Consider the following 25,941-nt stretch of genomic DNA (forward strand, 5'->3'; position numbering starts at 1 on the left):
TATAGTTTAAAAAAGCCATTTTCATGATAAACTACAAAGCTAGATTTTTTAGAAAAAATAATATGTAAATAGCCTTTTAAAATTTAAAACCTGAGAACATAAAGAAAGTATTGATGCATAAAATGAAACAATTAAATGTTATTAAAATAACAATTATATTCTTATTTTGGGACATAGCAAGCTGGTAAGTCTAAGTTGGATGAGCTATTGGTTGGGTAGGCTTACTGAGCATAAAACAGCTGGTTTCTAAAGCATACAAGGGCATGCTGTCACCATCCTGGAACTCCATAACAGCTTTTGCTTCTCTTTTTCATGGAAACAAACCATAAACAAATAAATAATAAATAAAATCAAAGTTTAGAGACCATCCTCTCAGTGACTCATACTCTTAGAATAATAAGTTGAGACAACTTGTTAATCTCCAGTGTATGTTTTTGGCCATTCAGAAAAATAGTTCTGTGTCTAAATTATCTATTTATCTCTGCCTTTTGGGAAGACTTGTATGTTAGATAAGCATCTTCTTTATATGGCTATTCATTGTCTTCCCCAGAGTATTGGAGGACTAGGTTTTCTAGGTCTTTTGGTTAAGGTATCATATTTTTGTTAGAGCCATGGTCAGCAAACTTTATCTGCTAAGGGCCAGATAGTAAATATTTTAAGCCTTCAGGCCATACAGTTTCTCTTGCCACCATGTTAACTCTGTCATTGTAGCATGAAAGCATCCATGAACAAATACATAAATGAATGGATGGGGCTATGTTTCAATAAAACTTTATTTCCAAAACAAGTGGTGGGCAAGATTTGGCCCTGGGGCTGCAGTTTACTGACCTCAGTGACAGAACAACAATTCTTGCTCTTTGTATATTCATACATGCAACAGTGCTCTATGGATTATCCATATTATACATAAAGGGATCGATAAAGGGGTGATGATGATACACATTTCCAATGTGCTACCTGTAGCTCTACCCCTTTCTCTCTCACTTAAGAAAACAACCCAGAAACTCAGGGAATGAGAGCAACTTATCACAGGGATAATCTTGAATCTTCTCTGGTTTGTATAAGAAGTAAATCAGTGACAACCTTAGTAGGATCAGATTACTTGTCATACTCTTCATAGCTATGTAACATATCAGATTGTAGCTGTAAGTCTTTGAGAAGTGCTGGTTTTAAAAGGTTAATTCTTTGGAGTTGGCAGTTTGGGTTGCATTTAGAACACAGTTTGTTGAAGCTGAAGCAAGACGTCTCCGCTCATCCAATAGTGTACACAGGGACCACACACATCTTACTGTGGAAAAAAAAAAAAACAAAAAACAAAACAAAACAAAAAACCCTCTCTTTACAAGATTAGCAAAATAGTAGTACGCTTTGTGCTTAATATTCCTGGATCCTTCCCTGCCTCTGCCTCCTGTAAGCTAGAATCACTTTAGACTAATCTTGAAAACTTGTGACTGGATTTGGTCAACTTGAAAGTTTGTTTGATAACTTTCTGGGAAAGAATTAGATCAGTTGTCTTAGGGATCATTTGGTCAAAGAAGGGTAAACAATTTATGTGGGATCTTCCAGGAACAGACACAAATATATGGGATTAGAGTGCAAGCAAAGGTGGTGGTGATGGTTCAGCTATTGTAGAACTCTTACTTGACCTCCTCAGAATCCACTTGGTATGTTAAACAACTTCATTTCCTCATGAAATTTTCTCTGTGATGTCTACAGCTCATTGGTGCTCATCACTAGTAGACTTTCTGATATTCCTGTGCATTTCTTACCTGATCCATTAAGTTGGATGCTTACCAAAAGTCAGTCATATTTGTTTGCAAGCCTTATGTTAGGTGTCGTTATTGCATAAATTAATTAAATGTCATGTCATCTTTTGCTATTATGTGAAAAATAAGGTGAATGCTTTGGAAAGACTCATAAATGTGATTCACTGAAAACTTGCTATTGAATTAGAAATGGCTGTGGGTGAGAGAACTGTGGAAAATATTGGGGGTGAAAATCAAAAAGGATCCTGCATGCTGATTGCTCTATGAGGATCTTTGAGCCCTCGCTCACCTTTAACTTTTAAGGAAACCAGTTCAAATTCCTGATAATCCATTATAAAGATTATGGGGAACTCAGCAGAACCATACTCAAGGAAAAGGACTCATTCAGACAGTTGGCAAAGAATTTGTATTTAGATGCTTTATTACAACTTAATGTTTAAATTACATAGGTAACTTTTATATTTCATGTTGTGTTTTAAGTGTATCATTTACTGGTCCTGATATAATTGTTTCCCAAATGTATGCCACACTGTGCCAGAACTTTAAATATAAAGTCTCTTATTTAATCCTTACAGAGCCCATTTAAGGAGCATCTGATTATTGTCCTCATGTTGGTGGTGGACAATCTAAGGCTTAGATAGCCTATGTAATTTTTCCCAAGTCCTAAAGTTAGTAAATGCTAGATTTGAGACTCAGTGGTTTTGTCTCCCTAACTATACCATCGTCCATCCAGCAGCCAACTCAAGATTTTTCATATCTTTTTGAATGCAGCAATAGGTTGGGTCTTAATCTGTTATCATTTGCTAAGCTACTCCTTATTAGAATCAAAACTGGAAGTTGTCACAGAGTGAATTAGCTATAGTGAGTGCAGGAAATATAGACAAAGCTTTACTTAAATTTTAACTATGTTATCCTTAGGTCTTTTCTTCATTCTGGTCCTCTTTTCTCATTTGTTGGCTCACATATCTACTTGAAATGAGTGTATTGTTTTTAACTTCTTAAAAATGTGTTTACATATATGGTTTAATTTGATTTTTAGAATAAATAGGGCAGGTGTCACTAGCTTCATTTCTTAGATGAAGAAACCAAGGTTCACAGAATTTAAATAAACTTGAGTGGGGTTTAGAGTTTGAATAACACAGAAAAGATCCACATTGCAGTTGAAGAGCTGGAAAAAATATATTTAGCCATATAACACAGATACTTAGTAAAAAGAGGAGAAGGTTGTGGGGATTACCTTCTGCTAGTATGTGTAGAAGTATGATATGGAGGATTACGACTGGCTCTTTTCTAGCTACATCTGAGTATGGGATTAATTTTTTTAAGGATTCAATTTCAGCAGGAGAGATTTAGTTTAAAGACAGGACCTAGTTCTGGTAGAAGGAAAGTCTATTGGTTAATCTTCTCTGTGGGATTGTATAGAACACTTTTAGATTCTGTCCAGATTCAGAATAATAAACTAGCCAACCAAGTACAGAGTTCTCCAGTTATATATATTGATTTTATTCTTTTTTTCTTAACAGTAGCAGAATCATAAACTTGGATGCAGCCTGTGCCATTTGAATGCACTCAAAATAAATTATATACTTAGACTTTATTGCAAATAATTTCCTACCATGTTCATTTCATTCTAGGGAAAATAATGGTGATATGAAATAAAGTATTTAGGGAAAAAGAGGCTGCTCAACAAAGTTTCACTTTTATCAGTTAATATCTTTTGCCACTGAGTGATTTAGTCTTTCCTTTTCTTTTTTTTTCTTTTCCTTTTCTTTTTTTCTCTTCTCTTCTCTTCTCTTCTCTTCTCTTCTCTTCTCTTCTCTTCTCTTCTCCTCTCTCCTCTCTCCTCTCTCCTCTCTCCTCTCTCCTCTCTCCTCTCTCCTCTCTCCTCTCTCCTCTCTCCTCTCTCCTCTCTCCTCTCTCCTCTCTCCTCTCTCCTCTCTCCTCTCTCCTCTCTCCTCTCTCCTCTCTCCTCTCTCCTCTCTCCTCTCTCCTCTCTCCTCTCTCCTCTCTCCTCTCTCCTCTCTCCTCTCTCCTCTCTCCTCTCTCCTCTCTCCTCTCTCCTCTCTCCTCTCTCCTCTCTCCTCTCTCCTCTCTCCTCTCTCCTCTCTCCTCTCTTCTCTCTTCTCCTTTTCTTTCTTGTTTATTTGAAAGAAAGACCACAAGCCAGGGGGAGGAGCAGAGCAAGAGGAAGAAGCAGACTCCCTTCTAAACAAGCTCAGTGTGGGGCTCCATCCCAGGACCCTGGGATCATGACCTGAGCCGAAGGCAGCGGCTTAACCAACTGAGCCACCCAGGTGCCCCTAGTTGTTATTTCTAATTCTCTGAAAGAGCACTTGAATGGTAGACCCAGACAGCAATAAACTGGTTAGGATGAAGAATGGAAGAAGAAAGTAGATTTAAAAATTAGAAGTATATGAAATTAAGGGATGAGAAGTATTTAACTAGATCATTGGGAAATAATTAGAAAAAATAGATAATCAGTAGATAGGAGACCTTTTGAAATCTAGTTTCAGGAGGGAGCTCAGGAATTCACTGGCCTGTCCTCTGTTATGTGCTAATTCTGTAGCGTGAGATTCCAGAACAACATTGCTAATTTTGACTTACCAGAGAAAAACATTTTGCTTTCTGTGAAATATGATTTTTTTTATGTCTCACACAGCATCACAATTTTACATGTGCCAGTGATACTGTGTCTTAATATCCTTTGTTCCCCATGCTCACAAAGTTAAAAATTAGAGAAGTAATGAAAAGAATGATGAGGCATTAATATGAGCAAAGATGAAGAGCACTAAGAATGTATTTGCTAAATCAGGAATAGGGAATTTTTTTTCTCTTAATTTTTTTTCTACTAATTATCTGGAGAGAGAGAGAAAAATAAAAAAGAATCCAGCCATAAGAGGTAAGGCGCTTGGGGGTGAGACTAATGCTTCTGGCTTTTTAAAGTCAGAAGTATGACATACTCTACTTGACCTCTTTTGAACTTGAAAACAACAAACTAATGCATTGCATACATTTTTGCCCACTAGCAGGAACAAAAATGAGGAAGAGGAAATGAGCAAAGAAGAAGAGAGACAAAAAGAGAAAGAAATTCTTGATAAGTAGAAAGTTGAATAATAGCAAAGAGGCCAAAAGAAAACACTACAAGGGAATAATAGAAGTTGTTTCCATCAGCTCGCAACATGCCAGTTCCAGCACTTTCTGAGGCTTTGTTCCTCATGCTTTTTGCCCACTAAGTGTGGCTTGATCAGAGTAAAGCTTTGTCAGAATTGTCCCTTTCCTGACCCCATGTCTTCCAAAAGCTCGATCATTCCACCTCTGAAGTCACTCTCGGTTACCCCTGCTTTGGTTCCTTGCTGCTCCCTCCCGGTGGATGCCCGCCAAGCTTGTGGTATCTATAGGACTTTAGAGTGTACTTGTTGAGTTTATCATTCTCTTTTCTATTTTTAGCTTCATTAGTAAACTTTTCCTCTCACTGTTTCTAAATGATGTAGTTAAGTGATCTGATTATACACTTAGGGTCCCATTTCCCCTCACACATACTCACACACTCACATCTCTTTCAGATAGGGTGTGCTGGTGTACCATAGCTACACCCCTCTCCTCTACTGTCAGTCGGGCTCAGTGCTTAAGAAGGTTTGAAGGCTATTGTCTGGAAAAGGAAATTAGGTTTATATTTTGTTGAAAATTGAGGCTGTATCTATCACAACAAATAGATTATAATTTTTAAGCTTAACCTCTTTTTTTAACCTGTTCTGTGGAGAAATCTGTTTCCTGTTGATTACACACAAAATGGTATTAACTTTGGGAACACGTTGGATGAACACAGTTGTATGGCCAGATGTAGATGGTCGAGATTATAATATTGTTTCTGCATGTTCAAGAAAGCAGATATGCAGAACCCCTTTCTTTGGTTGGATTCTATATCCTAAATTAATCACAAGTTAGAGAGCTTTTGGGTATTTATAGCCCTGGTTTTCATCCAGATCTTATTCTAAATACATTGCTCACTAATACCCATTTGGGTTGGTTTGCTGCTCATCAATGTGATCTTACTTTGTAGTTGCTTCCAAGGGGGTCACAGTGATGTCATATTGTTCTCAATACTCTCTCAGGCTCTCCCCTTCCCTGTGCTACTGGCCTCAGCCCATTGGGGCATCTCTCTGCCATTGATTTCTTTACACCTGTTCAGCCTGGGCATGATGTGGCAAGAAAGCATCGTGTCATAGACCTCACTTGTTCAAAATTTTGTGTATTTGGGTTTTCTTGGCATAGACAATGTAGAGGAACCTGTTCGGGTCCTCACATGTGTTGCCAGTCCTTGAATCCCACCCTTGGGTTTCATGCATTCTGAGCCTGGAGTACCCTTTCTCTTGTATGGTGGATGAGTAACTGCTCAACCCCTAGGACCCATCTCAATGTTGCCATTATTGGTGAAGCCTTTTCTGACTCCATTGGTTTAATTTCCCCCTTCTCTGATTTCCATGCCACTACCTTTATCATCATATTATATTGTGGTTTTTAAAAATCATCTGTCTCTCTTTAGATTTCTAGATACTTGAAGCAGGGTTTTGTCATCCTTGACATGCCTACTACAGTTACCAGGGGTTATTGAACTTGGGGAGTGGCCAAATCTCTGGTCTAGTCCAAGTAGAGGAAATGCAGGGCTCATTTCCTTCACTCTGGATGAAATCTCTACATACTTATTCTCAGGCCTCTTTTGGCTTATGCCTTTAACATACCTGGTGTCTTGATTTATTGACGTTTTGGAATTTTCATCACATGCTGTAGTGTTGTTTGCTATGACTTGCGAATTGTTGCTGTACTTGTGTGCTCTTCAGGAGAACCTGGTTTTATCGCTGTGGTACTACTTTGTGTTTAACAAACATGTAGTAAAGATTTTTGCAAAACTTCACAGTTACCTTATGAGGGAAGTATTATTAATAGTCCTGCTTTATAGATGAGAAAACTAATGCACAGGTTAGAAAAACTTGCCTTATATCACATAGCTAGTAGGTGGAGGAATTAAAATTCCCATCCAGGAGTTCTGGCTGTGGATTGTATATAATTAACCCCTGTTGTTTATGCCAACGTTATTGGTGATACTTTGTTTTTAACCACTAGCATAGTTAATCTACCTTTTTAACAAAGAGAAGGGAGCATGTCTCAGCTCAGAATCTTGGGTTGGGCAATAATTTCTAACCAGAAATTGTTTTCAATATATTTTCCTTATTATCTTCTATTTATGACAGCTGAATCTGGTTTTCTAATTATGGTAGTTATATAAAGTTTTCCCTTAGAATTATTCAGCTTTTAAAAGTGAGCTAGTTTAAAGAAAAATACCAAGTCAATAGCAGTAGGTCTTAAATGATGGTAAATTAATATCACAAAAATCCTAAGGGTGGTGCATGAAATACTGACTGATTGTTGTGATTAGTTGCATATGGAGGATGAAAACGAGTTATGGATAGGACACATTTCTAGTTTTGCTGATATATTTTACTATTATTCTTTTGTTAAAGAAGCAGCTGAAGATGAGAATGTTAGTAGTAACTGAGGAGAAAAGAGGGAATGAAAAAGACAGGAAGACTAATGTTCAATTATTAGTTTACTCATATTACATGTATATTCAGTTCTTTTGTCAGATTGGGTTTATAGGTAAAAACTGATTCATGCAGAAAATATTCTGCATACAGTTTTAAACATGTAACCTGCTAGGGAAAGTGTTTGGAAAAGAAGGATATGGAGAGCCAAGAATCAGCCCTATGAGGTCAGTCCAAAGGCACTAATTCAGTGGGTAGGAGAGCAAGGGGTTTGTTTGGAGGTGCAAGCAGACTGATTCAACATAAGTTTTGTACCCAATAGTACACATGACTTTTATTTTCCCATAGAACTTTTTATGCACTGCTACAATGAATTTTTGTTTTTTTATAGGACTTTGATGGCAAGAAGGAAAATGAAAATAATTTGAGCTGTCCACACCGATGGGTTCTTTGAGCCTTTTAATGGATCTTTTGTCAGTGTCTGCTGTGACCCATTTGCATTGTCATGGGTGCCGGTCACACACTGAAACAGCCCCTGTCCTTTCTACCATGTCATCTGAAAGTAGTCGCAGCTGTGTCTGCCTAAGGGTGACATTAACAGGTACTTCACTGATGCACGGAGTCACTCCTCGTTTTGTTTGGATAGGGGTGACAAGTCATTTTCTGATCACTTCTTGGGCTAGGACCTCTTCCCATATTATCCCTGTCAGTCCCTAATTCCCAGAGTGTGGGCTGCTTTCTTTCTACCCATTTCTACTTAGAAGTGTTCATTTAGGGAGCAGGCATGCTCCTGAGATTGCTAGATCCCTGTTTGTGTTGGTGGAACTCCCATCTCCTCCAGCTTTTCTGTCCACTCTCCACACCCTTTTACTCTTGATTGTTGAGAGTCTGGCATAGTCTATGCTGCTTTGGGGTTTAATCTATAATTGTATCTCCTGCCCCTTAGTTATTCTCCTTTATTCCTCTTAATTTTCGATAATTTTTTCTTCTGCTTTTTCTTTCACCCAAAGTTTGAATAACAGCCAGGATAGTTCTCTGGCAAACTGTCAGCCAATTCCAGTTGATTGGTACTGCCTGCCTAGAGCACTGTGTTGAGGGGGTTCTGCAGCCCCCTCCATACTTAGTGAGTAAAGAGCACTGATGGCTGAGCAATGTGTGCTGTGGGCATGGGATAGAGAGGTGGTGACATGCTTGCTTCTGTCTGCCATTCTGGAGAGGTGTCTTGGAAGCACATAATTACTAGCTCTTCGCTGATCAGATGCATTACTGTGCTCAGAGTGATAAAGTAGAGGGGGTCAGGTTGGATCAGAAGGGAATGGAAATAGTAAGCTGCCTGCTTAGGCCAGTTCTCTTGGAACAAGAGAGATGGAGAAAATGACATGTGGAAAAATGCACAGTATTAAATTGGGAGAGAGACCCACAAAGGGGAATTTCAGAAATACACCTTAAAAAACCCTCACCTTTCTTTCTCAGAAATACACTCCTTGAAATCCCAGTAGTTATTAAGAATAAGAAAGTTGAGGAGTACAGAGTATGCATTTAGCTAAGCCATTCTGTGTCTGTCAGGAACCTGAACAGTGTGGGTAAGTGTATAAGGAAAGCTGCTCCTTCGTCCCCCAAATCTGTATGAAGCTTCTCTTAGGTACCTGCTAGGCTCTGTTCATACAGTGATCAAAAGACATACTTCCTGCCCTAGGAGTTCACAATCTAAAAATTTTGCTTTCATTTTTATAGTTATTTGCATGCTTGTGTTATTTCTTTATGCAAGTTTTTCAGAGGAAAGATTATTTGTCATTCTTGTTCCAGCCCCAGGTGCTTAATTTTATGTCAGCTTGGTGCACCTGGGTGGCTCAGTGGTTGCGTGTCTGCCTTTGGCTCAGGGTGTGATCTTCGGGTCCTGAGATCGAGTCCCACATCAGTTTCCCCACAGGAAGGCTGCTTTTCCCTCTGCTTATGTCTGCCTCTGTGTCTCTCATGAATAACTAAAATCTTAAAAAAAAATTTTTTTTATGTGTCAGCTTGACTAGTCTAAAGGATACCCAGCTAACTAACTGGTAAAGCATTACTTCTGAGTGTGTCTGTGAGGGTGTTTCTGGAAGAGATGAACATAATTGGTTCAGTACACCAAGTAAAGAGATCTGCCCTCACTGATGTGGGCAGGCATCATCTAATATGTTGGAGTGAATGGAACAAAAAAAAAGCAAAGGAAGGGTGATTCTCTCTCTTCTTCCCCTGAGATATCCATTTTCCTGCCCATAAATATTGTAGCTCTTGGTTCTTGGGCCTTTGGACCTCAGAACTTAGACTAGTGACACCACCCTGGTTCTCATACCACCTTGTTCTCATACCTTTGGCCTCAGACTGGTATGCCTTTAGCTCCTTTGGTTCTTAGGCTTTCTGATTCAGACTGAATATCCAACCAGCTTTCCTGGTTCTCCAGTTTGCAGACAGCAGATTGTGGGACTTCTTGGCTTCCATACAGTGTAAGCCAATTCCTATAATAAGTCTCCTCTTATATATATCTCTCCATGTATCCTCTAGGTTCTGTTTCTCTGGAGAGATCTGACTAGTACACCCCTAAGCAACAACACTGTACGATGTCTCATCCATAGTTGTTTTTTCATAACTATTGCTGAATGAATTGGTGCTGCAGGCTCCAAGTACCACGGGAGTTCATTAAAGGGAATGGTCAGTAGAGCCTGAGCATGGCTTTGTAGAGAAGGTGATAAAGGTACTTGTGTAATAATGAAACAGTTGTGGATAAAAAACATCTCAACCATTTATTGGCCATGTGACTTGGCCATATCTTCTCACTTCTGCGACCCTCAGTGTGCTCTACTGTAAAATTGTGGTGATAATTTTTTCAGGGTTTATTTTACTATTTTTGTGTTATGCAGTACTCCAGGCAGAGCTTGGAGAATTTAATTTAGTCCTAGCATTGTTTTGAGAATTAAATGATGTAATAAATATGAAGGAACTTTGTAAACTCCTAAGTGCTATACAACTATTAGTTTTTGTTAATCTTGGTTATTAAAAGAGGCTTTCTCTAGACTCTTGAGTTCAGTGATCTATCCTTTTGATTTGTCTTCTGTTTTGTTGAATTATCCACGGAAACCTAAAGGAGCCAGCATGCCCTGGACCCACCTCACAGAACAACGGCTTATTTATGCTTCGGATCTACTTATTGGAGCATCTTAACCATTTATTGATATTCATTGGTAGAGGGTTTAGTATTTTAACTTTTTTACTATACCTTAGAAAGCAAAGCCCTGAGATATTAAAGGATGCTTTTAAGATCGGAAATCTAGTTAAATCACAAGAATGGAATACAAGTTTCCTTGACTCACCTCGATAAAGGTGAGTCAGCCTCAATAAAGGCTTAAAATTTAGTGTTAGACTGTAGCAAATTTGGTGAACTTCTTGATGGAAAGACATTGGTACTTGTGTTGAGCTGGACATGGAGAAAGCTCCCGGTCATATTTTTCCTTGTGATGGCAGCATAATTCTCTTCAACAACAGATTTTCAACCTCTGACTGGCACTGGTGTTTAAAGAAAATAACACCTAATATGTCGTGATGACATGTCCCAATTTTCGTCCTCTTTCATTAATTATATATTTCCTCTCTAAGTAATTTTATTTTAGAATGGTGTGTTTGACATCAAATGCGTCATTGACCTATGTCCACATCACATGGTTTCAAGTGGTTATTTCTATATGGAGATTTTCCATAGCATGGCTCTAACGATATGCACTGTGTTAATCCTTGCATGTCCCCCCTGTGTTTCGGAGAATGGTTTGTTCTTTCTGTTGTGTCCTCTCACTGGAATTTGTATATTTACTTTAGATGGTATTTAGAAAGTGCTGGTGGAAACATAACTGCCATTCAGCACATGTAGTCCTCTATTATCTCGCACCTGGATCCTTTCAACAGCTCCCTTAATGGTTTCCCCACTGGAAAGCTCCCCTCTTTCTAATCCATCCTATACACTAAGATTAATCTTCCTAAAATATTGTTTTCATCACACTCAAAAACCTTTAGAGGCCCCCCATGGCCTACAGGATGAAGTCTGGACCTCTTAGCCAGACAATTCTGTCTTCCTGCAGTCTAGTTCCCACTTACTTTGTGATCCTCCTACTGTAATTCCCTCTTCACCTGCTGTACATGCCCAGGCCTCCTGTCTTCTCTCCTCTGTACCTTTGATTACTGTCCCCTTTCTTGCAGTGGCCTTTGACTCCATCTCTGCCCATCTAAATTCTACTCCTTGAGCTTTCAAGTTTAGTCCAGCTGATTGACTCTTTTATTTTCTTTGCAGTATTCATTGCCCTTATCATATATTATCATTTCTTATGGTTGTTTATACAATCCACAAGCTGCCCTTCACCCCAGTTTTTAAATTCTTGAACATAGTGCTCACAGACAAGAATGGGTTGTTGCTGGTTTTATGGCTCTATGCAAATCAGAGCTTTAGGGTTGTGGTTTATGGTCATTGAGATGCATTTGGCTATTGTATTCTATCATGTCTAGTGCAGTGCTGGATGATCTCCATGCAATAGGTTTCATTGAGTGCTTCTGGAATAAATGACTAGATATGTTGAGTTTGTTGTTCAGATAGGTCAGTTATTTTAGCATTTAACAGGTTTCACAGGTGTATAGGGTTTGGCACAGGAAGAGACATTTTCAGAGTGCCCCAGAGTCATTTATGGGCTGTCGTGAATTGTGTAGTCTGCTTAGATCATGGTCATATGCTTAGTTAGAGCTGAGTAAGATGGTGGCCAGTTTTTTCTACCAACCCATTTGAAAAAGTTCTCCAAAGTGTTCCAGGAACTATTTGGAGGATGCATAAATTAACAGCTTTATGCTACATCTCAGCTCTTGAGGATACAAGCTACCTCAGGAGACAGAAAGCTCTAGTAGGACAAAATAGAGCTTGTTGCAAAGATCAGTTAAACAGTCTTTTTTTACAGATATTCAGCCAGTTGTCAGCTCTTCCTTGATCATGTCATCATTACTGCTTGTATGCATCTGACACCAGACAAGAAGAATAAAGGAAGAAGATAGGGGGACTTGGAAGGGGATTCCTTCAGTGCTTAAACCAGGCTTGTCACCCTGCAGGGGCACAGTATCTGGTTTTAATAATCTCCTATGTCATTTGCACTTTATTATTAGTAAAATATAAATCCACATCTCAGAACTTTTTGTAAAATTTTTGAGAAGATTATGAAATGTCACTTTTGCTCTCCTTTGGAGAAAGTAGGGGTGGGAGTGTTAACTTGCTAAATGTCATTACACTGCTTGTTTTCAGCTTCAGATTAATAGCAGGTGGTAGCCATTTTTCAGAGCAAACAGGCTGCCTTTTTAGTTCAGTTAAAAAAAAAGCAGTAATTGTTTACTGGAGCTTGGAATATTCTGTGCTAGGTAACAAATGGTGAGGATCACAAAACATTCAACATTTAAAAAAATAGAATAGCTGGCTAATATTGTAAAATTTTAAAGAACCAAGCCAGAGCTTTCAGCATAGTATTTCTCTTGCCATACTAAATGACTTATGCATGTTGGTATTTATGCTTACTATATAGATTTGTTACTTTCAGTGACTTTATTTTCACATAGGTCTTTTGGTTTGTGGTCTGTGATATCTTTGTCCACTTCTGCAGTGCTCACTCCAGGTTGTAAACACCACTTAGAAGTTCTTAGATGATCACCCTGCGCAAACGCATGCTTTTTAATGCGCACGTGCGTTGTTGGGGGGGCGGTGGGAAGCAGTGATGTTATGTTTGGAATTGCAAGAATTTTTATTTTTGGATTCTTTTTTCTGATTCACAAGCAGCGTTTTTTTTTTTTTTTGAGTTATTGTTTAATATCTCAACTTTAAAATGTGAGTCAAGATAACCTGTATTCTATTCTTAACCCATGACTAACTAGCTTTATGATCTTATGTGAGTAGAGCTCTCCCAGAATTACATCTTTTTAACATCTGAAGACCTTGGTTTCTAAGGCATATTCCTGCTTCTGATGTATATGATCCTTCTTCTTTTAGTCAGCTGTAAATATGAAATCAAATGGCACTCACGGTCTGTCATTAATATATTTTTTACTTGCATTATTATATTTGCATTTGGTTTAAAGGCTTGAGGGCGGGGGTCACTTTCCTTGGGGCTGGAATCTGATCACTTAGCTGCTCAGTCTGGACAGTTGCTAGGAGCTTTCTGGCATCTGATCAAATGATGGATAAATGAAAATCACACTCACAGGAGGATGGTTTTTAAGCCAGAAAGATAACATATAATAAGATAGCCATAACTATAAGGCAGGCAGGATATCATGTCAAATAGTTAATAATATTCTGACTTCCCAGCAGGCAAAACCAAGTCAAAATCATGAGGTTGCTTTTCATTCTTGGGTCCAAACCTAGGGAAGTGCCTGCCTGGTGAGCTGTAATGGAGTTAGAAATTCTGTTTTCAGGAGACAGCTCTTTGAGCTGTAGATTTCAGGCAAGTCTCTTGTCTGCAGCTGTTTCCTTAACTGTTAAAAAAAACAAAACAAAACAAAAGTGAGGGCATGTGGGTGGCTTAGTTGGTTAAGCATCTGACTCCTGATTTTGGCTCAGGTTACAAACTTAGTGTTGTGAATTCAAGCCCAGTACAGGTAGGGCTCCCTGCTCAGCGGGAAGTCTGCTTGAGATTTCCCTTCTGCCCCTCCTCCTCTCACACACACACACTCTCTCTCAAAAATCAAAGACATAAACCTTAAAACAAACAAAAAGTAGGTGTAAAACTGTACTCCTTTCTTTACATTGCCGTGGAGTGAGGTTTTCTTTTTCTTTTTTCTTTTTTTCTTTAAATATTTATTTATTTATTTATGATAGACATAGAGAGAGAGGCAGAGACACAGGAGGAGGGAGAAGCAGGCTCCATACCAGGAGCCCGACGTGGGACTCGATCCCGGGACCCCAGGATCGCGCCCTGGGCCAAAGGCTGGCGCTAAACTGCTGAGCCACCCAGGGATCCCCCGGAGTGAGGTTTTCTAAAGTGCTTATGAAGTTTTAGGTCCTTAAAAGTGATAAAGGATGTTAAGAATTGTAAGTTGGTGTTTGGGTTATGTCCATTCCTGAGTTCCTTGCTCAGCAAACCTTTGATGGAAGGCACTCCCCAGTGTGCCAAGGGATTCTGGGATTTGAGAATCTAGAACTCTGTGCTTCATAATGGTCCTTCCACACGACTGTACTAATAGGGATGAGGACAGAGCTAACTTTGAGCTAGCCACACTCAGGGAATGAGAAGAGGTCAGGTCTGGTTCAGTGTGGCCCCCCTAGGAGCAGATAACCGCTGCCTTCTCATTCCTTTTCAACCAGTTTGATCTAGGAGTAGAAGTGGCTTGTTTACATTTTATCTGGTGTGCTCTGTTACTTTCCACTTGGATGATTCCTGGCTTGGGTGCATTCTCTTCTTTTCATTCCTCTTCTCTAAGACTTCTTTCCATTTTTTCTTTTTTCAAGCTTGAGTTTATCATTCATTGTTCTCATGATCTCATGTCTCATTTAGCCCATCAGGGAAGCTAGAGACTTTGTACAGAGGCTAAAGATTTTTAAAAATCCCTTCATTATCAGGTTTAGGGAAAAATGGGATGTCATACAGGGCCAGGTACAGTTCTTTATACTTTTCATTACCAATGGCCATTGCTGAGGAATGTTTTAAAAATAATTTTTATCCTTCTAATACTTTCCCAATTCCAGTTTTTCTTAGAATATAGTGGAGTCACATCTTACTTAAGGATCTCGTTCTAAAATCAGCATGTGTGGGGCACTGGGTGGCTCAGTCAGTTATGTGTCTGCCTTGTGCTCAGGTTGTGATCCCGGGGTCCTGGAATCAATTCCTCCTGGGCTCCCTGCTCTGCAAGAAGCCTGCTTCTCCCTCTCCCTCTGCCTGCGGCTACCCCTGCCTGTGTTCTCTCTCTCTGTCAAATAAATAAATAAAATATTTTTTAAAAAAAGTAAATAAAATCAGCATGTGAATTTTATTTGTCAATTACACCTCAGTAAAAGAGGAAAAAAAAAAACCAAACAATACCTATATATGAAGCAAAGATTTCTTTTCACATTTATTCTTAACAGTCCAGCTGTGCTATTTTTCTTCTGTTATTGGGTCATGGGGCTTCTTTAGTTGAGCACTAGATGAAATGTTGACTTTTATTTAAGGATTTGTGTATGAAAACTATATTATCTTGAACCACCAGAATTCCATTCACTGGGCAGGAAATGAGAGAGGCTGAGAATGCAGTGGTCCTGGGCTTCCCAATGGAGTGGGTAGAAACCTGTGCTCCATTCAAATTCTTCTCTTTCTCCCCTTCAATGAGTAATTGGATTTGCATAAACTGAACGTGCATGTGATGTAATTACACCATACCATCCTCCTTAAAGCACTATAAAGGAAATAAAGATGCCTTGTTATTTTCTGGACTTAGTCTTTTTTTGGTAGAAAACCAGAGCTAGTGTGATTTGGTTAGCACCAGTGAGTTGAACTTATTTTAGAAAGTGGCCCATATTGGGGCACCTGGGTGGCTCCGTGGTTGAGCATCTGCCTTTGGCTCAGGTTGTGATCCCAGGGTCCCAAGATTGAGTCCCTCGGGAGCCTGCTTCTCCCTCTGCCTGTGTCTCTGCCTCTCTCTCTGTGTCTCTTAGGGATAAATAAATAAAATCTTAAAAAAAAAAAATGAGCTGTTTTATTATCAGTCTTACCTATTTGAATCTGACAGGTAGGGTTAGTTTCGAGAAGCAGTGCTGTGAATATTGCTGAGGCAGAGAACCCTGCCACTCCTCTAGTAGCCGCAGACCTACCACCGATGCCAAGTGCAGGGAGGGTGCGTCGCTGCTGCCATGCAGCGTCTGCCCCTGGCAACCAGGTGTCACAGACACAGAGTTGTTTCCAAATGTTGTTTAATGTGTGCTCATAGCATCCTAGCAATTTGGCAGCAGAACATATGCATTCATTGAATTTCCTCTGGCCTCACTGTAGAGTAGGTTCAAATTGAATAATAGGAGAAATGTGGTAAATGTGCTACACAAAATGTGAATGTTAGAAGGATCTTAGAGATTATTTAGCCCATCCCTTTATTTTACAAAAAAGGAAACGGGCCCCAAAAGGTTGAGAAACTTGCCCAAGATCATGAATTAGCAGCCAGACTGGAATGAAAGCTTTAGTTGTCTGATGACTGTTTTGTTGCTTTTCCTGCTACACAGGATTTCTGGATCAAATTGTTTTCCATGGGTCCGGTTGGATTTACTGAGCCTGGCCTGTGTAAGTGGGACAATCCCAAAGGGAACCGACAGATCTACACAAACGGATATAACCTTGTTCTTGTTTGCTGCTTTACTTTCTGTAAAGTAAAGAAGGAGGCTGAGGTTTAAGACCTGCTCAAAGTTTGTTTTGGTGGTGGTGCTGGTATGTTTTTGGCAACCATGGAACTGTGCCCTTGGGCTGTCTCCCTAGGAGAGGGCCTGCTGAGGCGGGTGAGGATGGCCATAAGCCTCAAGCTGCTGCAAGCCTGGAACCCACCGCAGGTTTTATCCCCAGGCCATGTCCCCACCAGGCCGGTAGCACATGGCAGGGGCTCTAGAGCTGGGTCATCCTGCCTAATGCAGGATTCCTCTACTAGACAGTCTTTGCTCCAAGGTTCCTCATTGTCCTGGCCAGGTCTTCTCAGACCTACAGTCTTGTCTCCTTCCATCCTGGTCTCATGTCACAGGTGTCAGGCCTAGAGCATCATGGGAGGCTCCTCTTCCCTTTCTCCTTTAGCCTCCTCCCAGTACATCTCTTGCTCTTCTGATTCTGTCTCAGCGTCCATGTCCCAGCACACTGGTACTGACGCAACATATGGGTGGTTTTGAAGACATTTTCAGAATATTCTGCATTAACCCTTAGTAGATCTTGAAAATCTCTTTATGTTGAGTACTGTTGAAAATAACTGCAAATTTTTGATTAGTCACTTTTGCATTATCTTCCTTTAATGTCAAGCCAAAATGAAAAGAAATACAGTCAGGGCGTTGATGGGATGTACACTGCCATCAAGAGGCAGGGGTCCCAGGGCCAACCCTGTCCCTGACCTTAAGAATTCCTTTAGTCAACAAGGAATTTGGAGCCTCACTTGCATCTTATAAAATAAGCTGGATGATCTCTGGTTTTGTTTTTATTTATTTTTTTCCCAGCTGTGACTGTGAAATAGATTGTAAGAAGAGAGGTTGAGTTGACTCTGACCAATTGGTCCTAATAGTGTACGCATTAAATCTTAAGTTTAAATTGAACAAACACAAGTTAATACAAAGAAAAGGAACTCAGAAGTTGTGCAGTAATTGGCTCTACGTTGTTGTCCAACTTACATGCCAGATCAGTGACACCAAATGCCTTGGCCCAAATAATGCAGTGGAACTAGCATCTCTGTGTTAGAGTGCTTCTGAGATTTTTAATCTCCATGGTAAAACAAGATTATATGTAAGTGCCTGGAAATGGAAGTATTATCCCCCACAATATGGAATAAGAAGAGAGGCATTTTAATGTAATTGCACCTTCGACCACGTAATTCCCAGTGCTTGTTTCTCCTTTCCACTTCGTACCCTATCAACTGTGGTCTAGAGTTAAGACTACTCTGCTGTTACATGTAATGGTAACATTTGTGGTTTATAAACCCATCTATTCTGCAGCTGAATTTGATAATAAAATCCCCTTCCTGCTCTGCATCCATGTAATCACACAGTAGTTTTATCGAATGTGGCCCTTTTTATAATTTACTTTTCCCTCTTTCAGTGATCCTTCTTATTAAAATTTGTAAGCTTACTAATGATTCTGTGACATAGAGTTCTCATTTCTTTATAGAACTTGGTCTTTTGGAGTTTCGCTTTTGATTCATATGGTCTTTTCTTTTAGACTTGATGCTCTTGTGTCTTTCATAAACATGTAGTAACTAAAGCCAGTGTTCATTAGAGAAGCTAGAGCTGCTTATTTGAGAACTCTGAACCCATAACAGTCCATTACACTTTGATTCAGCATTTATTTAATATTTATGTGCTGGATATTGTGACGGGAGTTCTTTCTTTAAATGAGTGTTGGGGATTGGGAGCATGGATTATATAACACTGAACTGATGAGGCGGTATATTTTAGTACCTTTCGTGTTGAAATTTCATGTTGCTTTGTAACTTTGAAAGTTGTAAATTATAATGGAATCATATGCCTATTCTCAGGAATGGTACATAAAATATTTAATATCAGATCTAGGGTTGTCATTACCCAAGCAGAACAAATATTAAGCAACCAGTACTAGTTCATGTTAACTGAATATCCATTCTACCTGAACCGAACATCAGTTACATGGTTTCAAAATATTAGGTTAAATAGGCATTGATTCTGTTTATGCAGGCAGCCATAGAAAAGATAGAACTTGTATACCTGATTTATGTTTTTTATACTTAGTTCAAAAATAAAGAACTAACATTCCCAGTTTCCTCTCTCACTGGGATGTGATGCATTATTTGTATGTGAGCCACTCTTGTTGCTTTTATACACTATTCCTTTGCAGTGCAGCCCTACCAGGTGATGATGTGAGCAAGTCCCCAGCTCAGTTCTACAATATAAACAGACTTCTATTGAGGAAAAATTTATTAACAAGCAGGGACAAAATGATTCATACAACTCAGTAAAACTCAGTGAAGTCCCAGTTGTCTGTTCTTTTAAGTTTTTTTTTTTTTTTTTTTTCCTTTCAGGAAAAAGGTTACTTGGGCCAGATGAGGCTGCTTATAATTGGCCTCAGTCGACAGTCCACTTAAACCAATAGTTCTCAACTAGGGCAGTTTTGGCAATGCCTGGAAATATTTTTCCTTGTCCCAGCTCAGTGTTGGAGTGGTACTATTGGCATCATAGAGGCCAGGTATGCTACTCAACATTCTGTGGTGCATAGGGTGGCTCTCCACAACAAAGGATGATCTGGCCCAGAACGTTAGTGGTTCCAAAGGTGAGAGTCTGTCCTCAACCAATAGTTGCATACGGGACTGGTTAAGCAATCAAACCTAAGGTGCCATCCCTAAAGTTAGAGCTGTATGCTTTGTTGTCGTAACCTCTCATAGTCTCATAACTGGTCCCATAGCAGATGTAAGCATATCCTTACGGCAGCTAACTCATATCTTTTTGAGTTTTCATTTTACTAACTAGAAAGACCTATATCTAACATTTGTCATGCTAGTTAATGAGCCATTTTCCCTAATAAAATCTCATTTCCAACAGTCATTGTGCTAACTAGCAAAGCATCATTATTGATCAAGGCATGCATGAGTGAAGACTTTGGAGTAGCCACCTCTACATTTTGAGCTTCCAGGTTTGAGCTTCCAGTGAGAATACTTGCTGATTACTCCCACATTATGTGTCCTTGAGTAGCATGCTGGCAGCACCTGGTTCAGAGCTTAACCTAAGGAACATGGACACATAATGTCACCCTTTGTATTTTGAAGTAAATCACAGATGCTGTGCCAGATTGCTCTGCAGAAGTTGTGTCTACTTACTTCTACTTGTACTTTTTTTTCATTTGTGCTACCAAGTCCTATGTATTTCCTTTGTGGAAGCTAGAGTCCACAGGGATACAGATCAAGAGAAGTAAATCTCTTTTTATAGCTTTTATAGTTTATAGCTGGGAGAGGGCCTTGAGTAAGTAACCATGTATGATACAAGGCAAAGTAAAAAACAGGTGCCATGAGGAGCCCCTGGCTGGCTCAGTCAGTGGAGCATGTGACTCTTGATCTTGGGGCTGTGAATTTGAGCCCTATGCTGAGTGAAGAGACTATTTAAAAGTACAATCTTTTAAAAAAAAAAAAAAGGTGCCATGAGAGACCTTTTGCAAAGTTTTATTAGGTGTGAAAGTGGGAGAAGCAGCAGGGTTGTGACTTGGCAGTAGCTACATGAAGGAAGTGACGTCACGGAAGGGTTTTAGAACATGGCTAGGGCTGGGGTGAGTCGGTGTGTGGTCACATGGTGATTTAGCAGAGTTGAAATGGGTAGCTGCATCTCCTGACTCCTCACCAAGTGATTTCCTGCTATCTGTCATAGTGATGGTAAGTTCTGAATTAAACCAGAAAACTAGAGAATTGAATGTATGATTAGAAAATTATTTTTCTCTCTAAAGCTATAGAAGAAAGCTTGTGAAGTCGTTTCTGACTTCATCTAGCACTTAATTTTACTTCTTTTTACCAAATACCATGTTCCACACAAATGTTAGAAGAGACCTTCTGGAAAAATTCAAAGCTATACTAGGTTGCTTTCTGTTCTAAATTTCTGAACCTAACAACATCCTCTCTTCAGTCCTCGTTGGCTCTACTTTTTAATTTCACAGACTACTTGCCCTGCCTCTGCTCACTTTTTTCTTTTTTTTTTTTTAAGATTTTATTTATTTATTCATAATAGAGAGAGAGAGAGAATGGGGCAGAGGGAGAAGCAGGCTCCATGCCTGGAGCCTGACTGGGACTCGATCCTGGGACTCCAGGATCACGCCCTGGGGCCAAAGGCAGGCATTGAACTGCTGAACCACCCAAGGATACTCTGCTCACTTTTTTCAAGAAAATAAGCAGATGTGCCCAAAAGTGGCAGAGGACATATTCAGTAGGCTGTCTCCAGTATGTCATCAGCATGAAAAAATCTGAAATGTAGAGGAGAGTTCTCGAAGCTTTTCTTGGGAAGACAAAACAGAAACAAATGAACTGAGCAAGTCCTGGAGGCTTGGATAGGAGTTCCAGATTTAGGAAGTCTATTACAAGTCTTTGTCTTCCACTTATGCCAGGCCTTGCTGTGTTAGTAGCCATAAGTGTAGTTTAACATTTCAGGTTGGCATTTGCTCATAGCTAATGCCTGTAAGTAGTCATTGAACAGTGTGCTAAAGTTGATAATTGTTTGGGCATCATGAAGTTCACCTAGCTGAGTTACCCCTTTGAAGGTCACCTTCTAATGTGGTTCCGAAAACAGTACTTTTGAGTATGATTCCTTGTTTACCAATGCTACTTGATAAAAGTGTAGTGAACTCTATGTAATTTCTCATTTATAACGAAAGTCTAGTATTCAGCTAATTGAATACATGGCTACTTTAATTATTTTGTTACGGCTAATTGATATTCACAGTGATCATGTTCTACAGCTTCTAAATGTATTATTATTACCTTACAAGTTTATGATTCAGCCCCGTTTGATATTTCAGTTCTCTTTGTTTTATGTCAGCATACAATTTTATTAGGTTCCTGTGTATTTTGTGTTTTACATAGTTATGACAAGGAATAAAGCTCATTTCCCTGTTCTTATTTGCCTATGTGAGCTTATAAGACAAGATTGATCTTTGCCACAGACTATCCATACCATTGTGAAAGACTAAATCTTTCTCTCTGTTATATGTGTGTTTCAGATTTGTTACAAGATTTAGAATTATAGGAAATATCATTATGGAGATCTCCTATTTAGGTTGATTTACAGTTGTTGCCTTCTCTCGACTCTAGTAATATCTGGCTTCATAGTATCCTCCCATGGAAAATTGTTTTTTCCCATGAGCTATTAACATTGAACACTGGCATTTCAAGGAACTTTGTCACTTAAAATGCACAACGTTGGGGCACCTGGGTGGCTCCGTTGGTTAAGTGTCTGCCTTCAGCTCGAGTCATGATCTCAGGGTCCTGGGATTGAGCCCCACATTGGGCTCCCTGCTCAGTGGGGAGCCTGCTTCTCCCTCTCCTGCTGCACCTCCCCCTGTTTATGCTAGTTCTCTCTCTCTCTCTCTCTGTCAAATAAATAAATAAATAAAATCTTTAAAAAATAAAATATATAAGTTTTCCTGGAGCCCAGAATTTTTCCTTAACATGCCTTGTACTTGATGTCCAAGGTAGCATTACAGCCTCTGAACTAGGTGAATTGTGATGTCACCTAGTTCAGAGGTGACATCACCCTCCCTGTGCCACACCTTAGTCCTCAGGAGCAACCAGGCCTAAGAAGGCTGAGCTATTATGCCGAAAAGCTTTCGCTATGAAGAGTTACCTAGGAATGTACATGGGAAGGTAAAGTTCCTACCAGCACAATAAGTCATATCCATAATCCCGGTTTTTACTTCTTTTGACCTTATTATATTCTTTGTCATAAGCATCTCCAATCCTTTCTGAAAGGAGGCAAGTCTTAAGTTAACACATGGGTGCTTCATTTTGAATCTAGCTTACTAACACAACGCTGAGTTGAGACATTGAAATATTTGTGTTGGGTTTCTTAAAGAAAACTTGATTTCCATATTTTCTTTGCGTCTCTTGCATATGGGGTGAACTAGTTTTCCATAATGATCCACTTAAGTTACTGTCATGTTTTCAAGCCCAGTCACGGTATCCCAAATCTAACAGGATCTGAAAACTAATCAGTGCACATTTCTTGTAGTGAGAGGAATAGTAAACAAGAGATGAGGGGACATTTTTTATATTCATTTTTTTCCCCTAAGAAATGGTTTTAGAACAATAAGTGATGTTGTAATCCTCTTTCTTTTTGTTCATTTACAATGATTCTCTCTCTGTTAGAGAGTTGTACGTAGAAGTTTTATTTCCTTGCACTTGGTTTACTGCTTTTTCATAAGTTGAGTGTGACTCTCCATCCTTGGCGGCTATTAGTTTAGTCAATGTATTCCAGGCTTATTTAAGTTTCAGGATTCATATTGTGTGACTTTCCCTCCCAGTATCACATTAACTGTTTCAAAGCAATGTGCCTTTAAAGTGTTGTGGCCATGTTTCTTTTTTTGTTATTGTCACCAGTGAATCTCAAACTATTGATTCTGTTGGTTGTCTAGGGAAAGATTTGTGATGTTGGACTGTAGCTCTGTGTTTTCTGGTCTTTGGAGGTCATTCCTTTTTAGTGGGCATACCTGACCTTTTCACACGTTGCTTTAAATTTTTCAGAGATTGCATCTTAGAAAAGTCAATGAGGATATTGCTATCTATCCTTTATTTACGTTGCTTCTCAAAATTAAATTTTTTTGATGCATGTAGTCCTCAGTAGGCTCAAGCAATATATTTATAGTATTGAATTCTTAAGTGTTTTCTAAATGACTATAATAGAATACCTATTACTTTATATTTGTGTTTTTAAAATAGTCTCACTGTGTACTATATAGGAATGAAAGAAACATCTGGTGCACGTGTTTCAAGAACCATGGTAGGTAATGTCATACATTGAATGGGAGAGAGAATCAATACTGGTACATTAAGGATTTTGTAGGTAAAATAATCTTCATGCTTTAAATATTCAAATTGTTAAAACAATTTGGTTGTTAATATAATTTGCTAAATACCTCACTCCTTTGAGTATCATGCTATGTTTCCATCTCATAGCCAGGGATACATATATGTGATATTAATGTTTAAGAAATATTTTTCTGATTGTAGAAGAAATATTTGTTCATCCTAGAAAGTTTGGAAAGCATAAAACGGTCTAAATAAAAAATATCCCACGATGTGTATCATATCCACCATTAACATGTTGGTATAATACATACTTTTTTCCAAGTCTGTATAACAGGGCATTCAGCTTTCCTTGTTCCTTCCTTAAGCAAAATTAGGAACTTCCTGTACATGCTATTTTTGATCAGTTCCCCCCCCCCACACACACACATACAATTTTGAGTTAGAAAAATTAACTATTAAAACATTATTTTTTATTTTTTATTTTTTTTAATTTTTTTTTAAAATTTTTTTTTTATTTTTTATTTATTTTTTTTTTTATTTATTTATGATAGTCACAGAGAGAGAGAGAGAGAGAGAGAGGCAGAGACACAGGCAGAGGGAGAAGCAGGCTCCATGCACCGGGAGCCTGATGTGGGATTCGATCCCAGGTCTCCAGGATCGCGCCCTGGGCCAAAGGCAGGCGCCAAACCGCTGCGCCACCCAGGGATCCCAAAACATTATTTTTTAATGGCTTTAAATGTTGGTCATTATGTCTGGACTAAAACTTTATAATCAATCAAATGTTGGACCAAACCTCATTTACACAAACTTCTGTTGTTCCCACTTGTTTGTTGCTTTAAGTAACATTCACTATATTTTCTTAGACATAAATCTTTGTGTGCTTTTCTTCATATTTCCTAGGATTAAATGCCTAGAATAAAATTGGCCAAGTGATAAGCAGATTAACAATAGCAAAGATACATGCATATATTCATCCACATATTTATTGGGTTTTTTATGGTTTTTTTTTTTAGATTTTGTTTATTTATTTATTCATGAGAGACACAGACAGAAAGAGAGGCAGAGACACAGGCAGAGGGAGAAGCAGGCTCCATGCAGGGACCCCGACACGGGACTCGATCCCAGGTCTCCAGGATCGGGCCCTGGGCTGAAGGCGGCGCTAAACCGCTGAGCCACCTGGGCTGCCCCATCCACATATTTATAAGTAGCTATTCTCATAAATTTTAGTGTACTTAATTTGTATACACTTCAAAATGCTTACATAGTTAATTTCATTCTTTGTAATACATAGTTCTGTGAGTTTTCACATATGCATACGATTGTGTAACCACCACCATTATCAACAAGCAGACTAGTTCTCTTACCTTAGAAAATTCCTTCCTGTGTCCTTTGATTACAAAGTATATGTTTTGGTTTGTTTTTTTAATTTGGAAAATATAAGGAAGCAAGAATAACGAGAAACTACCCATAAACCTACTGTTCTGGTACAGCTTTTGTTGACATTTTGTCAAGTACCTCTCTGGGTTTTTTTCTTCCCTACAAAAAAAAATACTGTCCGTTTTGTTTATAATATGTTTGTTTGTTTTTTAGATATTTTGAGGATATTTTTATTAACCATTAAATTGGTTTTTATTTTTCCTTCTTTGCAATTCTCAACAACCCTATCATCAACATTTTTGTATATTGTCACAATTACTTATAAAAAGTCCTAAAAATAATTTAGATCTCAGTGAATAGGTACATTTTGAAAACATTACATTTTGTAAAATTGATTTAAAAAGTGGTTATACAAAATTACATTCTGACCAATAGTGTATAGAAGAGCCTATCTGTGACATTTTTGCTACTATTTTATATTTTTGTCAGTTCATTAGGTGAATAGTGGTATCTCATTATTTTCATTCTTTGATTTCTCTTAGGGTTGGCTTTTCCCCCATGTGTTTATTATTTGTATTCTTATGTGTGAATTGCCAGCAGATATCATTTGTGTATTTTTCTTTTGGCTTTTTGCGGGGACAGTTAGAGGGCTTTTTTTTAAAGTGTTCTGTATTTTAGTAACTTTAACTCTCACAGTTATATGTTGTAATTTCTTTTCCTCTTTTTGTCATTTGCTTGTTCATTTGGTTTAATGATTTTTATTTTTAATGGAAGGTCTCATAAATCTTCGCTTTTACAAATTTCCTTTATTTCTATTTTGGGTGTTTACCTTTTCTTTTATATTCCTGACTAGTCCGGTTTTTACTATGTTGTACCAAGGAGCCATAGATTATTGTGTACTTGCATATGAATATGTTTTAATATTTTATTCTTTTAAAATTTATTCATATGCTTTCAAGCAGCATGAACTTTTCATTGAAATCTTCTATTCAGGCTGTAGCAGCACAATGACATTTAACTGTCCCAAG

The 25,941-nt window shown here is 38.7% G+C and overlaps 1 protein-coding gene across 2 annotated transcripts in view; it reads left to right on the forward strand.

Moving 5' to 3' along the window:
* The window catches only part of CHCHD3 (coiled-coil-helix-coiled-coil-helix domain containing 3), a 275,676-nt gene that overhangs the window by 149,940 nt on the left and 99,795 nt on the right, over window positions 1-25,941 (forward strand). The gene's annotated exons all lie outside the window — the stretch shown is intronic.

The sequence above is a fragment of the Vulpes vulpes genome, chromosome 7 (assembly GCF_048418805.1).
Source record: "Vulpes vulpes isolate BD-2025 chromosome 7, VulVul3, whole genome shotgun sequence".
Taxonomy (NCBI): Eukaryota; Metazoa; Chordata; class Mammalia; order Carnivora; family Canidae; genus Vulpes; species Vulpes vulpes.